The following is a 13,345-nucleotide window of genomic DNA, read 5'->3' as shown; positions in this document are numbered from 1 at the left end:
AATTCAGTTGTTAATGTTGCCTCATCCATCTCAGATATCACCAGATGCGGATTACATGTGACTATATAGGCCTATAGTGTGTCGTGATCATGGGCAGACAATTAGGACATTATCTTTGCTCAGTGGATATTAATTGCTTTTACCAATGATATTATAGTTAATTTGCACCACTGGTTTTCACTCTGGTAAGTAATTAATAGCAAAGGGGACAAACGAATGTCAGTATGCAAACAACACAATGCCAACAATGTGTTTTTAATCATTTTCTCAATAATCCTAAAACGTGTGGAGATTTGAGAAGCGCTGACTATCCGTTTCACTTTCACGCGGAACGCCCATGCGGAAAAATCTCATGAATATTCATATAATGTCCGCCTGATGAAACCGAAACGAAAAATCTCGTAACACCCTGTGGCCATCTGTGGCAGTGAGCAGAGATTGCGCGCACACACCACCGACGAAGACGAGGCGAGCGGTGCTGAGACAGCTGACTAAACTCTCTTTCTGATTCCAACAGGAGCTTGATCTTGATCTTGACGGCAAAGCCTCCCCACTTTCCCCGGCTTTTGCGGCATCTTTTCCCAGGTAAGGAGCATGGAGTTTAGCGCAAATATGCAGGTAAAGACTCCAGCAAGTGAGTGGGAGAGTAATCTGAACTTGGTTAAACAGGATCATCAGCAGAGATTTAAAGTATTAAAATATTTGAAACGCATTTAAACGTGCTCATATAGCTTTAAGCGTCGAAACAGAATAAAAGAAACCAAAAACTCATGTTTACACTGGTCACTTCATGCGTTTTCTCTGATGGGATAGCTGTCAGTTCATGAAAAGACCAGGTGTAAATGCCCTAAAATCTGATCGCTCAAAACCTCTTCAGGAGGAGGTCAGGGACGCATTCCAGAAACTGAACAGGTCTAAATACATCTGGTTGTTGAAACCACACATGTATATTTTACTCTTCCCAAAAATGCTAAAAAAAATAATAAACGTGTGAGAGCGTGTTATAGTCTAAATAACATGTTATAGTCAGATATGACAGCGCTACTGCATCACACATCACTGCAGACGAGCATCTTCATCAAGCCGACGCCCAAACTGCTGAAACTGAAAGTAAAACGGAGACGCACAACACAATCATCCTCATATAATGCGAATAAATGATCTTACCAGAGCTGTCGATGCTCTGTCTCCTATTGCGGTCTTTGATTTTGAAATTAGCTGATGATCAATAAAATGCAGCTCATATTTGTTGCTTTCGGTGACGTGAACCCCATGAAATATGCATAGGGGATTGAAGATCGGATTTTCAATTCAATTCACATTTAGCAATACTTTATAATCGATACGGAACTTAATGGGTAACCAGTGTAGAAATTATAAAATTAGTGTTATATGATCATATTTTCTTGACCTGGTAAGAACTCTAGCAGCTGCATTTTGTACTAATTGTAGCTTATTTATTGAGGAAGCAGGACAACCAGCTAATAATGCATTACAGTAATCTAGTCGAGACGTCATGAAAGCATGAACTAACTTTTCTGCATCAGAAATAGATACATATTGCGTATTTTAGCAAAGTTTCTTAGGTGGAAGAAGGCTGTTTTTGTAACATATGAAATATGATTTTCAAAGGTTAAGTCGCTGTCTAATATAACACCAGGTCTTTAACTGTCGAGGATGAAGTAACAGTACATCCTTCTAAATGCAGATTGTAGTCTGAGAGATTCTGTGTACAGGTTTTTGGTCCAATAAGTAATACTTCTGTCTTATCTGAATTTAATAGAAGAAAATTTCTAGTCATCCAATGTTTTACTTCTTTAACACCTTCTGTCAGATTGGATAATTTAGAGATTTCATCTGGTTGTGTTGAAATCATAGACTGTAAAAAAAAGATGGACGACTCAACGCTGCTTCCTTACATTATAATAAACTGAAGGTAAAAACGGATGATGATAGGCGCTGACACGTTTATATACGCAAAAATGTCAGTTTGAAGCCTGGGCATGCGCAGAAAGAATCATCAGTGGAGCCCAGAGGCGGAGTCGCGGTATCAAACTTCCGCCCAGACGTCTGTGTCAGCAAGATCAGATCACCTATTTGTTTTATTATCTATTGTTTATTATATTTTTCTTTTCCTCCTTCCTTTTCCATTTGGCTTAAATGATGGCTTAATCACATCTGGCAATAAGGAATTTACATTTATTTGAATGTTTAATAATGCACATTGTTCATTTTTAAACTAAATTACTGATAACTAGGTCAAAACAACATATCATAATTGATGTATTTTAAATATATAAATTATACACAAATTAAAATTCTACTTGTAAAATAATATTGTTTCTAGAGCAATAATATTTTTGAAACCACAATCAAGTTGAACTAACTTTACAGGAGATCGACTAGATTAACTAGAGTAGGATTAGTTTTGTCCTGATAATTATTATTTTATACCCATTAAAATAATTAGTAACAACTGCCAAATAACGATCACCTGCTTTTTCCCGTCATGGCTAATGTTAGGCGTGTTATCTTGGCTAATAACATTTATTAATTAGCTTATAAAGCCCACATTTAACGTGACCGAAAAAACTGATCCGTGATCCGTCAGCTCTGTAGGTCGGTTAGGACAGTTTTCTGCTGAACAGCTCCTTTTGTCAGCGAGAAATAACACAGAAATCAAAAAATAATAGTTATTTATTTATCTTCATTCTCCCCTCAAATTGCTAGCTAAAATCAAACTTTTGCTGGACGCTAGACACTACTTCCGCATTTGTCCACGACACTGTTGTCATGTGGTTTCTACGTCAGTAAAGGCGGTAACAAAGGGTAACTGACGTCATTGACAGGTGACTGCACTGCCCCGTGTCACTGTTTAGAATGGGGATTTTCTCATGATTTACAAGTAGTTGAAAACATTAGAGATATTGTTAGTAATCAGCTGGACAAAATATATAACACTAGCCTAGTGGTTTTTGGATATTTTACTGCGAATATCTTACAGATTGTACCTTTAAATGACCAAAACCATCTTTCGTAAAAGGGGTTTATGACTTGTACTGCATCCAGCCACCAGGGGGCGATCAAAGAGCCCTCAGCTTCACTTTTCAGGACGTATGAGACGCACCCGGTTGAAATATAAACTGAATATCATCGGCATAGCAGTGGAAACTAATTCCATGTTTTCTTATAATATTGCAGAGTGTAGAGTTAACTTTGTAGAGTTGTAATTGTACTTTGTAGAGTTAACTTTAGGGCTGTAGACAACCAAAGAAATGCTTAGTCGACCAAAGTCCTGTCCTGCGCAACGATCAGTCGACTAAAAAAAAAAAAAAAAAAGACGCGATGTCTTTTTTGATTGAACATTTATTAAACAATTATAATAGAGCATCTATAAAACAACAATGAAAAACTTCAATAATACATAAAACCATAATAATAATACAATTCTTTGAAAATTAGGTTATTTTTTAAACTGCAAAGTGAGGAGTTCTGTCCTAGGATAGGTCTATGACTGTCACAATCGTGCACCTGACCACACCACACGCTACAAAAAATATAACTGCTAAAATTGATGAAAAATCCTAAATTATGAAAAATCCTAACAAAAGTTCTCGATTAAACAGGCTGTATATTCTTCTTTACTTTCAAAGCTATGGGTTAACTTTTGTCCAACCGATCTAGGCGTTTTAAAACAAACACAAACAAACCCAAAATAGCCTAAAAAAACACTAATAATAATAGGCTGTATAGTAGGAAGGCCTATAGATTTATTTTCGTTTTGTTACATTATATAGGCTATTTTCAAACGCGTCAAGTGTACAAATAAATTGAGTCAAAATCTATTGAGTCAGCATAATAAAGCCGTTAAGGCTACTTACAGATCTGCAGGCCTAGTCCACCTTTTTTATGTTGTGGGCCAAAAACACTAACATGTCCACATTCTTGGGTAAAAGACAGCTCCTCGACTTGTTAACAATAAATCCTGCTTTGGAAAATATGCGCTCTGCAGGAGTGGAGGTTGCAGGGATGCAGAGCAGGCGTTTGGCTGCCCGAGCAAGTCGTGGATATCTCTCCTCATTATTTTTCCACCACGCAAGTGGCCCAGCAATGTCCACTTTACTTCTGTCCTGAAGATAATCTTTCATTTCGTCGCAAGAGGATCTTTGTGCACTTGGCTCATCAGGATCATCCTCTGCACCATGTCCACAAAGAAGCATCGCTATCTCCTTCTCTTTTGCCGTTTTCTGTTTTTTTGCCAACGGGTCCTCATCATCCCCTGTCTGCTCTGCGCTGTCTCCCGAGAGGCTTAGCCTTTGTGCTAGTTTTACGACTTCAGAATACAGCAAAACGACCTATATTCCTTACTGAGCGCGAAGCAGCAGTGCAGCCAGCCACAGGTGCGGTTCCCGAGTGTTCATGTGGTGCGCTAAACTGTGGCGCCGTTATAAAATAGCCTAAATTAAAGCATTTAAAGTTTGGTATAAAACATAGGCTAATTATATTTAGAATACAGTAATATATAACTGCTAATAAAGGAATAAATATCAAGGAGTAAATCAATGAAAATTTCTTTATTGGTAAAAAAAATAAAAATAAAAAATTTTTTTGCAACTGGTCGACCAATGAGAACGTCAGTCGACCAAAACGGCATCGACCGTAGTTGACAGCCCTAGTTAACTTGTATATTTGTAGAGGTTACCATAAAACTTAAAAAGTAATTAGTAAAATAGTAACTCAATTAAATTAGTAAAAGTAACTCAATTTCAAAAGTTCAGTCAATTTACAGATTTAAGTTGGGGTTTGTAAACAGAACTCAAACAAAACAGTTATTTTAACATTTCTGCTTGTTCATTTTACTAGAAGAATGTGTGGAAACGGATAGCCTTACATTTCTCAAGCAAGCTGTACTCAAAATTCTAAGTTGAGAATACAAGGAAAGACAACAGATTTCGCACAACACTTGAATGTTTATTTGGTCTTTAAAACAATATGAAAGACATTACTTAAGGCATGCTCGTCAACATGGCCCACTGACATTGTAGAACATTGTAGAAAAAAACACATACTGCACTTACAATAAAAAGTGCAATGTTTCTTTGTCTTTTACATGTTTACAAAGTGGTCAAAAGCAAATCTTGCAAACAACTAACAGTCTGTTAAGTACAGGTACAGAGTTTAGTACAGAACAAATTTTCTAAAACAGTTCTCTTTAACAGTTATCTTCTAATAAAACTATTCTAAAACATTTTTTTTGGAAAAGCAAGTACCTGTAAAACAGTAGCACTGAACAATTTGAGTTCTTAAAAGGCATAGATCTATTCAAACTCAACTCAATAATGGTTAACCATAAAAAAACATTACTGCATTAGGCGATTTTTTAGTGATTGGATTTTAGGTTTCAGTGACTTGTGGCCAAGGGACAAAATCACTCTCTGTAGGAAATCAAATGTAGTGAACAGCACATTCTAGGGCCCAGTTTATGGCTGGGCCCCTCTCTGTCTGTAACAGTGGACAAAGGTTTGCTACATTTTGATTGGATCTCGGTGGCCTATCACAAACAAACTGTCCAACGCCATCAGATAAAGATGTAAGGACAACATCCAGACCTCTCTTAGAGGGCAAGAAGACCTCTTGTACCAAGCCTGGGAAGGACAGGACTTCTCATTGGTCCACAGACAGTTTCTGCCCTTCACCCATCTAAACACTACTTCCTAAGGTTGGCCAGAGACCACCATAAAAATTCCTCGGGACCTTAGCAGTAATGGGTGAAACAAAGAGAGATCACAAAGATCCATCCAAATCCATTCAAAACTATATTTGAAAACCTTGGAACTGATGCAAACTACACATCCATTTCATACTTATTCACAGAAATAAGTATTCTCAGTGACAGCTATGTGTAGTGCAACATCTGATACAAATACAGCTGTTAATGTACAATTGAAAGACAGTTCAATGTTTTCCCATCGTGTTTAGTCTCTATTTGTTCAGAATATTGCCAAAGGTATTCTGGTGGTGGTTTGGAAAGTGAGAAATGCATTGGTAAACTTTAAAGACACTGTAATGACTTCCAACTTTGTGATTTATGCAAATGAGTTCCACAGGGGAGAGAAGGGTGAGCCACACTCTGTGTGTCCCCTCTGATGCCAGCAGCCAATCACAGCACTCGAATGGAGAAGCGCCAAAATGCAATCTCCTCCTCATCAGAAAGGGATAAAGGTACCCCTTCAACAGACACTCCTTGTTCTGAGTCTGTCCTTGAAAGGGGGAAGACGTAACAGATACATCGTTCTGAGTCTCCCATCGGGTGAGATACAACAGATACGCCGTTCTGAGTCTGTCCTGCACGGAGACAGACATTAACAGATACAACACCGTTCTGAGCCTCTGGTTCATCCAGAGAGACAACAACTGATCCCATGATCTTAGTCTACAGCTTGTGAGGCAGCAACAGAGACGACCACGTTCTGAGCCTCTAGCTTGTGAGGAAAGAGACATCAACAAACACTAAGTTCAGAGTTTCCGTCCAGCGAGACAGTGACGACATCTGCAACAAGGTTAAGCTCAGGAGAGCAAACCTTCACTTCAAGGTACCTTCATCTGCGTGTTCCAGATTGTTAAGGACCTTCTGCACCTACACCAGGCCCTCATCTGCGTGTTCCAGATTTTAGGACCCTTTGGTGCTCCAGGAGATCAGCATCCCACAGAGCTTCGTGTTCAAGACTGCTGAAACAGATTCTGGCTCCTCTCCCCACTGCACTGTCGCCCAGCACAACCAGTGGAAGACGTCACCGTCATCGGACTCGACCAAGTGGAACGTAAATATCACTTAACCAAACCTCTTTCCAGAGATCTTGGCATTGTTGTATATTATCAGTATATAATTTCCTAATTTCCATTAGATGTAATATAGCTGATGTTAGTTAATAACAAATAATCTTTCATTTATTTGTTTGGTGCATAATACGGTTCTCCACCTTATTATTTTCAGAGAAACAGTTTATCTTTCCATAAGATAACGTAACTCTTCCATAGCCACACCCAACTTAATCACTTGTATTCCATGTAGCTCATGCACTTTATTCCTTTATCATTCATAGTATTCACTTAGTAGTTGTGTTAGTTATTCTTGTTTATCTTTTTGTTAATAACATTTATTTTATTACACTTGTGTCTTCCTTGTGCTGATAATACAGAAAAGGTTCTACAAGTTAGCCATATCACCAATCTTTCAGATAAATCAGCTGACCACTTTACATTAATTCTAAATGAATGAAAGCCCCTGTTGGGAGTGTTCTCATACTGCCAAGGTAAAAGACCTTGACTGTTGCCCTGAACTAGGGAAAAGGGGAAAGTGGTCATCTGATGTACTCATAATCACACCTTAAGTGACGTGCGATTCTAAAATCACAACGTCAGCGGTGACGTGAGTACCCATCCCTACTTTACTTCATGTCCTACTTTACTTCATGGACAAAGTAAAAATCACTACACAAATGTGCTCTTCAGTGCTGCTGGATACTCTAAGTTTAGAGCGTAAATTAGCCCAAAGAGCAGACACATCGCTTGTGGAACATTTTCAAGGTTATCCACAACCACTGTACCTGCCAAAATGATTGGAAGATGCAAGGAGTAGGGCACAATTGGAGAGTCCTCGGGAATCACTGTCATGATATCAATTGCCATGTCGAGCATGTCTTCATTGCTATCACAGTCCTAAAAACAGTAATAACATATAAGAAAAAATTAGGTCAATGTAAGCCACAAAACTTCTTTTAAAAGCACATATTTGCATTTAAATGTAAAACTAAATTAACAACACTGTATTATGTCTAAGGCCTTTTCAAACAGGACACATCAGTGGATGCATGGAGGAATGACGTTCAAACCACTGCAAGAAAAGAAATTAAATCAGACTGAAGGCCAGCTATAAAAACCTGTAATTAAAACCTATTCTAAATCTGATCATTTGACCAACCTTTCCACTGTGTTCTTCACTGCAGGCTCCTTCTCTATCAATTCCTTTCTACGCAAGGCAAAAGTAGAATTCATGTTCTGGGCTATCACTGCAGAATTAAGACGATGTAAGGGTGGGACTCCTACAGCGGTTCAGGCTGTAAGGTTGCCGAGCGACTAAAGAAACTTTATCAGTAAGATGTTAGAAAACTGTACATTTCTTGTCTATTACCACCCACTGCAACTTATACCAACGACGGAAATAAGCGCAGTTATACTAGCAAAATATGTGGGAGAGCGTTGCTATAGTGTGACAATATTGTATTGCAGTAGGAAGCAAATTAATGTTAATACTAAATCAAAACTAGTTAGCACATCATTTGTAATAGAAAGGGTTTAATGACAATATCTGATTATGGTTACACTTAAAATAATTACAAAATAGATGTATGTGATGATAAAATCATATACCATTAATTGTACACAGCATATATGTAAAAAGTTACCTGAGAGAGAGTTAAAGAGAGAGTGAAAGAGGAAGAGAGAGAGAGAGAGAGAGAGAGAGAGAGGGCAAGAGAGTGCCCAAGATCCAAGGAAGAAGAGCATAGAAAAGAGAGCAGAGCAACAGTTAAAATCTTCTTTTATCCCTTCCTTGACCATGTGACTTAAACCCAAATGTGAGACATTCAAACTGACCAATCAGAAGATTAAAACTTCCCCCCACTGTACTAAAGTTGTGACCATTTGTAGACCCCCGATGTACACACATCTTGGCCTTGATCACTATCAACACCTTTGTTCCTTTCAAATGGTCCTTGTAGCATGAGAGAGGGGGTTGAAACAGTAAAACAAATGTCTTTGTTCATTTTAAAATATCTTTAGATATTTTCAATTCTTACAACGACGTTTCTTCATCTCTTCTACCATCTCTTTCCTTTTGGATTCCATGCTGGCTTCATCTTCACCATCAGGGAAATTCGGTAGAAAATTTATTAAGTGTGAACTTTTACTGAAGTCCCAGCTTTTCTTCAAGTTGTTCCAACAGTGAGTCAACTGTCTGTGGTTTCAAAGGAAGTACGATTTTTCTGATGTCGTTGTCACAAACTATAACTCTGAGTATGGTCCTTGTCTCCATATTTGGTCTCTCTACAAAGGTTAAAGAATTAAGTTAGTTTTCTTAAATTAAAGTGACAGCTCAATCCAAAAATGCAAATATGATTTGGAAAATTTCACTCATACTAATTTAAATATACTTTACACAAAGGCATTAATAATTTCATGTGACTTGTGCCATACAGTCTAAGAATTTAAAGCATATGAATGGGTTTGTTGAAAAATAAACTTCAATATCTAATCCATTTTACTGTATATAAATCTTGAATAAAAGCATTTAACTGCTGCTCTCTCAATAGTGCATGCAGGATATGACAGTTTAAAGAAAATAATGAATTACATTTTAGTTTGTTTCTCAACAAACCCATTAAAGAGATACTCCACCTTTTTTTTCATATTAAACTATGTTATTCCCTTAACTAAGACGAGTTGATGCATACCTCTCTCGTCTCAGTGCGTGCACTAAATCGCTCTGTCTTGCGGCGAAACTTTGTTAGCACTTAGCTTAGCCCAGTTCATTCAATAGGGGCCGAGCAGAGAAGCTTCCAAACACCTCCACGTTTTCCCTATTTAAATACAGTTACTCGAGTAGTGTAACTCGACCTAGGATGGTGACACAAAACAAAACGTTGCGCTTTTCTAAGCGTGTAAAATGGATAACTATATTGTATGGCGGAATACCATAGCAACTGCTCGGGAGCACTTTGACTTGGCGCAGTAATAATTCACTCGTGAAAAGTCCTCACCGGCACCCGCTCCCTCTCCTCCTCCCTCTCATTTCCGTCAATAGAACCAACGTGACTTTTACCACCTGTGCTACTAGCAAACTGCAAGAGATAATTTGCAATGGCGGACTTTGTAGATGATTATGACTTGTTTGTAGCAGACCCAGAGCCATATCTGTTTGAACCCGAGTACACGGAGGAGGAATTAGCTCTTATGGACCGTGAGAGGGAAAAAAGATACGAACCAGAACAGACCAGAGCCGGCGAAAGAACACGGGCAAATAGGTAAAGTCCTCCGGTGTGAAATGCTCGGAGCAAACACGCCACTTCTTCAGAGTCATCAACGGTGTTTTTGGATCCTTGTTCAAAGCAGCTAACCAAGCTCTCCGCTGTATGTGGTGAGTTGGAATTCTGTGAAACATGACGGCACTATATATATATATATATATATACCTTCTCCTTGTTATCACAACCCTTTACGATGCACGTTATAACCATGATTGTCCACAAACTATCTTCCTACAACCTGATACTTCGTCAACTCTGCTCAAACTATTACTACTGGTGCAGGTCACGTTGGTTCTATTGACGGAAATGAGAGGGAGGAGGAGAGGGAGCGGGTGCCGGTGAGGACTTTTCACGAGTGAATTATTACTGCGCCAAGTCAAAGTGCTCCCGAGCAGTTGCTATGGTATTCCGCCATACAATATAGTTATCCATTTTACACGCTTAGAAAAGCGCAACGTTTTGTTTTGTGTCACCATCCTAGGTCGAGTTACACTACTCGAGTAACTGTATTTAAATGGGGAAAACGTGGAGGTGTTTGGAAGCTTCTCTGCTTGGCCCCTATTGAATGAACTGGGCTAAGCTAAGTGCTAACAAAGTTTCGCCGCAAGACAGAGCGATTTAGTGCACGCACTGAGACGAGAGAGGTATGCATCAACTCGTCTTAGTTAAGGGAATAACATAGTTTAATATGAAAAAACGGTTGAGTATCCCTTTAATCTACTGTTTGAACACTTGACATTATATGTTTTTGCGTACTCCTGAAGCTTGAGAAGCAATACCTATCTTCTGACATAGTAAAGACAAGAGCAGTCAGAAATCTTTTCAAAAATAAGCCTTTCTGTCTTCTGAATAAGAATGAGTAAATGATAATTTTCTGAATTTCTGAAGTCCCTTTAAAACCTGAATTGTCATTCATTTAGCATATGATGTAATGTTTGAGAGTAACATAGGTCCTGCCCCGAAGTGTATAGGCTGGCAAAGGAAACGTGTTATTCAGATCTGAGGCTTTGATAATTGACAGTGATAGCACATGACTGCACAGTTCAAAAAAACGTAGTCATGTCAAATCATGTCAAATCGTTACACACAAACAATATCACTGCTGATGACAAGAATTTTGAAAATCTATTTGAAATCAGGTAGGCCTGAACGAGTACCAACAGATACAACCATATCTGGATTATACTTGATTCCATCAATGCTCACAGATGATGCTGTGAGGACAGTGTTCTGAACTGAATATGTTTGTCTCAGGAATTCCTGAAGTTGAAATCAAAGTACCCATCCCCTTCTCTGTCTGTATGGATGGCTTAAGAAAGGAGGGGAAGTCAATATAGTAAGCCAGTTGTCTTTGATGGCGAACAGCCAAAGTTTGTGGAACATTTCTGAAATGTTTGGTGTCACGGATTACCTGCTTGAAGAATTTATGTTTTACCTCAAATCGCATCGTCCACATATGTCTTAGTGGTCCATACATTCTTATGAGCTGCGGATAGTGCTCAATGTAGTGGTGTTTAGGGCGCAATGTGAAACGGGGAAAGACTGTTAGAAGTAAATGCCCGTGTTCTGCGATCTTTGCGTCAAGAAAATCAAGAGAATCCTCAGTGAACTTGAAAGCCAATGCCATTTCTAATGTGTTTTATCATTTTCAGGGAAATCATGAGGGGCAGAAGCCTGATAAGTCCCCAATTCTCATGGGCATTACCCCCAATTGTTCGTTTTGAGGCAAATGTACCTGGGATGATCTGAGGCTGATCCACTTTGTCTGAGAATTTAAGGAAACTGCTTGATGGCTTGATTCAGGGATTCACGAGAGATGAATTTCCTAGAGATCAAATCATTAATGCACAAGGACATTTCAGTAGGGATGACACCCTCCATAAGGTCGTGCATTATGTCAGGTGGAAAACCACCAACTGTGTGAAAATGTTCTAAACGTTCACTTAAAACACAGCCACCTTTCACACCATACTGCTTTACCAAAGTTGCATCGTGTAGCACTTCAGCCACTTGCCTGTCATGCTCCTGCTTGGTTCGCAGCTCAAATGCTCCTGACCGGACCTCCATCTCCTGGATTTCAGATCTGTTGGCAAAGCAGAACCAACATGGGTGAACCTAAATTATCAGAAGACACAAAAAGCACACTTCCTTTCACAGAGTCTCCTAACTGTAAAATGTATACACCATGCTTTTCAAGAGTTTCAAGGTCCTGAACAAATGGGTGCAAGATGTCTGTGTAACCATGTTGTTTAACTGCCCTAGCTCTGCATAAAATTGCTAGCTGAATTGACTGAAGTGATGACCGATCTTTTGAGGGTTGGTTGGCTAGAATCCAATAGAGAGCGAACATTTTGCGTTTTTTTTTTCGGGAAGTGCCAAGAGGATTGGCAAGCTCAAATTAATCAACATAAAGACCCAGGACAATCCATTTGCAGAACTGGCACATAAGAGACTGATTGTGAATCAAGCTTGTATTCAATCGGCATGACAATTGGAAATTCACTCTGAAAATATGATGCTCTTCTATTTATTGTGGAAAGAGGCTCACCATCTTTAGTCATTGTCAAGATTGGGTTACTGTCTTTTACGGCATTCACTATTTTTCTCACTAGTGAATCACAGCCACTCAGTCCATGTTCAAGAAGAATTTGCTGAACAGCATGATAGACAAGGGGCTCTGAAAAAAGTAAAATTTGATTATTTGTTGAATTATTTCTTGCACAGCCAAATCAGAAACATGCAAAGTTGCCTGCATTTTGAAAAAAAGAGAGGCTAAATTATGTTCAAATTGATGATGCAATACATCAAAGTTTTCACTCTCTATATAACTTTCCTTCACATGTTCATCTACAGGATCAGGGCTCAAAGACTCTTCTTGCTGCACATTATCTACACTGTGAGTAGAAACGTGCAAGAGAATGCCAGATTTCAACTGCCTTTTATCAAGCGCCCATGCTCTCTACATTTATGGGAATTAAATGTATAGTAGACATTGGTCTCAAAATTGCAATTGTTGTATGGACACAGCACAGTTTCATGATTTTTGAGATGCTGCCGCAAATGAGAAAAAAAAAAATGACTGTAAAAAAATGCAGGGCTCCTCAAAACTGCAAAGTGGGCAGTGAAATATCAAAGAGATGTTATCACATGGACTGGATTGGCTACCATGTGCCTGATGTGAATGATTTTTTGTTAAGTGCACCTTTAGTGCATTAAATGATTTGAATGAGCACAGACAATCAGTGTCGAGACATGGAATC

At 38.7% G+C, this 13,345-nt stretch overlaps 1 protein-coding gene across 1 annotated transcript in view; it reads left to right on the top strand.

Moving 5' to 3' along the window:
* The first annotated feature begins 378 nt into the window (after positions 1–378).
* Positions 379–13,345, top strand: part of LOC125267165 — a 40,223-nt gene continuing 27,256 nt past the window's right edge. The window contains exon 1 of the mRNA XM_048188526.1: positions 379–585. The gene's annotated coding sequence lies outside the window, so the exon portion shown is untranslated. The remainder of the gene's footprint in view (positions 586–13,345) is intronic.

The sequence above is a fragment of the Megalobrama amblycephala genome, linkage group LG4 (genome assembly GCF_018812025.1).
Source record: "Megalobrama amblycephala isolate DHTTF-2021 linkage group LG4, ASM1881202v1, whole genome shotgun sequence".
NCBI classification, from domain to species: Eukaryota; Metazoa; Chordata; class Actinopteri; order Cypriniformes; family Xenocyprididae; genus Megalobrama; species Megalobrama amblycephala.
Note: the sequence above shows the minus strand (reverse complement) of the source record. Positions and strands in the feature narration are given on the sequence as shown.